Source organism: Elephantulus edwardii, unplaced genomic scaffold, assembly GCF_000299155.1.
Source record: "Elephantulus edwardii isolate Elephantulus edwardi_28Jun2011 unplaced genomic scaffold, EleEdw1.0 scaffold00135, whole genome shotgun sequence".
NCBI classification, from domain to species: domain Eukaryota; kingdom Metazoa; phylum Chordata; class Mammalia; order Macroscelidea; family Macroscelididae; genus Elephantulus; species Elephantulus edwardii.
In genome coordinates, this window is record NW_006399885.1 from 6,036,763 (window position 1) to 6,040,495 (window position 3,733).

The following is a 3,733-nucleotide window of genomic DNA, read 5'->3' on the forward strand; positions in this document are numbered from 1 at the left end:
CCCTCTATGAGGTGGATTGATTCAGTGACTGGGATAATTGGGCTGGGTGTGTCAGAGGCAATGCGATTGGCACAGGATAGAGCAGGGTTTAGGGCTGTTGTACATAGGGTCTCTATGAGTTGCAAACGATTCGATGGCACATAACAACAACTACAACAGATCATTTAGCACTCTACCCAAGGCATTAAGTATTATAACTCGAGGCTCGAATTTGTTCTTCAGTTCCTTCAGCTTAAGAAATGCTGAGCGAGTTCGGCTTTGCGCTGCCCTTTGACATCTTCTATTCAACTTCCTTAATATCTTGATTTCTTCCCTTTGCTGTAGCTTCTCGGCACTCTGGCGCAATATTCAGTCTCATCTGACATCCAGCTTTGTCTTTTCTTCCTCTTCTGTCTTTGCAATTACCTTTTGCATTCTTTATGGATGTTATTCTAAATATCCTTCCGCAGATCATCTGATCTTTGCTCATTAGTGTTAAAAGCCTCAAAATTGTTCCTGAGATGGTTCTGAAATTCAGGTGGATAGACTCAAGGTCAAACTTTGGTTTCTGTGGATTTAATTTTCTTTAGCTTCAAGTTGAACTTCTGTATGAGTAGTTGGTAATCTGTTCCACAAACAGCACCTGGCCTAGATTTCACAGCTGATACATTGAGCTTCTCCAGCGGTTCTTTCCACAGATGTGATCAGTCTGGTTCCTATGCATACCATCAGGTCAAATCCATGTGCATAGTCTGTGCTTGTTATAAAAAGAATTTGCAGTGGATAAATCATTGAATGTAAATAATTCTATCATCCTATCTCCAGCTTCATTTCTGTCACCAAGTCCATGCTTTCCAACTACTGATCCTTCTCTGTTCCCAACATTTGCGTTCAAGTCACCCATTGTTATTAATGCATCTTGAATGCATGATCAATCAATTTCTGATTGCAAAAGTTAGTAGAAATCTATTTCCTCCTTTTTGGCTCTAGTTGTTGCGGCACGTATTTGAATGACAGTTGTATTCACTGGATCCAGAACATAATAAAAATTCACTGCCGTTGAGCTAATTCCAACTCATGGTGACCCTCAGGTTTCCCATGCCATATTCCTTTATAGAGGAGACTGCTTCCTCCTCCTGTTGTGTGGCTAATGCATTTGGACCTCCAGTTTTTAAGTTTATAGACCAACAAGTAATCTACACCATCAGGGTTATTTTCCTCCAATCTTTAGTAAAGGGGGGGGGAATATCATGGATACACTTCATAAAACCTAATTGCCATCAAATTGAGTCTGACGCGTGGTGACCCTCTGTGATGTCAGAAACCTTGAAAATTGGCTTTTCTAGCAATTGTGTTAGTCCTCTTTACAGAGGCATGGTCCCCAGCTACCTTAACTGCAGACATACGGTCTTACAAACCATCATCGGCTGTGGAATCAATATAAATAAGACAGCACTTTTCACACTGAGAGAGACAATGGTGGAGAGAAGGTAAAGAGGCTGTGAAACTGCTGTGAAGTAACTGTGGCGAGATGTAACCAGAGAAATTGTGGAGATGGAGCCACAGTTAAAGGTTTTGCTTTCTTGTTGATTAAGGAAACCAGAGTTTTACTTGTGCTACTGAACTGAACCTAGAGTTTCACTTGTTAACCAAGAAGGAATTGAGGAATTGTCTTGTTGTTAATCTCACTTGTGAGTGCTGAACTAAACATAGACTTACTTACATTGTGTGATATTCTTTGCGCCCCCTACTCCCCAATCTATTTCCTAATAAATGCTTTACAACTCTGAGTAAAGTCTGGGGCAATTTGCAAAAAATATCGGATTCAATGAGTGTTAGAAATAAGTGCAGGAGCATGTGGCATGTCTGACCAAGTAGCTGTTATGGATATTATTGATGGGGAAAGTTCCCCTTTATGAAGCTAGTAGAAATCAGACTCAGCCTCCCTATGTTACAATTGCTTCTTTTACACCCTCTTTGGTTTCCAAGATTGTAGATCTTTAAGGGAAGATACTGCCCATCTTTCTTCTAAGGACTAGCTAGTGGATTAAAACACTGACCTTTTGGTTAGCACCCAACATGTTACATACACTAGTCTCATTTTTAACTAATCTTTATTTGCAATCATTACCATCACTTGTGCTTTAACCTGCCCAGATTTAATTGAAGTGTGTGTGTGTGTGTGTGTGTGTGTGTGTGTGTGTGTGTAAGCTTCTAGAAGGAGCCCTGGTGAGGCAGTAGTTACAGCTATTCATTGTTAAGCATCAGAGTCTGTCTTGGAGAGGGTGAAACTATGTTTCTCCTTGGAGGCTAGGATTTTGAAGCTCCATCTCACATTTTTTGGGCACATGACCAGGAGGGACCAGTCTTTTGAGAAGGATCTCATACTTGGAAGAGTGGACGGACAGTGCAGGAGGGGAAAACCCTGAATGAGATGAATTAATACCATAACTGGGACAATGTGGGTAAGTGTGTTGGATCAGTGAGAATGGCTCAGGACAGAGCAGGCTTCAGAGCTGCTGTACATAGGGGTTGCTATGAGTCACAGGTGACTCGACACCACATAAACAACAACAACAACAGTTTAAACCCACTAGTTGCCCCGTGAGTGAAAGCAAGACAGTTTGCTTCCATAATGATTTACAACGTGGAAACGAGGCAGTTCTACTCTGTCCTCCAGAGTCACTGTGAGTCAAAATTGGCCGCTCTAAGCAGTACATCCCCTCCACTTGTCCCAGCAGATGGGCACAATAATTCCTAGATATCAGTGTCTGAGGGAGGTGGACTGCTTTCAAGATTGCAATATTTTGGAAGGAGATCACCAGGCCTTTCTTTCAGGGCCCCTCTCGGAAGCTTAAAAACCACTAACTTTTGGGTTCATAGATCAAATGCTGAACTGTCTGCACTACCCACCAAGATAAAGACCCTTTGATATTGAGAGGGTTCCATCACATAGCAAACTTCCACGGGGCTTCTGTTCTGAGGCTGTTCATCTTGACAGGAGGGTAACAACTGGAACAGTAAGTACATTGGCAGAGTAGTGCCAGAAAGACACGCCGGGCTGAGAAATGACATCATTGCCAATGTCAGATGGATTTTTGCTGAAACCAAAGAATGCCAGAAAAATGTCTGTTTGTGGCTTTTTTAAAAAAAATTTTTACTATGAAAAGGCATTTGACTGTGTGGATCCAAACAAATTGTGCCCAACTTTAAGAAAAATGAGAATTCCAGAACATTTGCTTGTGCTATGCAAAACCTGTATGTGGACCAGGAAACAGTTGTCAGAACAGAGCAAGGAAACACTGCATGGCTCAAATCAAGAAAGACATATGTTAGGGATACATCTTGTCTTCATACTTTCTCAATCTATATGTAGAACAGATTATTCAGGAGCTTGGGCTGAAAGACCCCAAACTAGGGCTTTACCCAGACCGGGCGCGACCCCGAGCAACTCACACCAGATCCACTTGCTGTAATCACAAAAGGCTTTTATTGACAAAGCTTCGGGACGACTTATATCTCACACAGGAGACAGGGAAGTTGACCCCGAGCACCAAAAAGCAAGGGAATTTATACTAGGTCCAGGGGTTCTTTGGCGTGGAATTAGCTCATTGGCTCTTTGGAAAAGGAGAAGTTCAATTTTAGGTCAGTTACCTGCTGCTGACGTTAGTTAAAATATGGTTTTTGCCAGTAATTGCTTTTTCAGTTTGTGGTCAGCTAGTTCCTGGAACACAAACATTCACACAAGATCAAA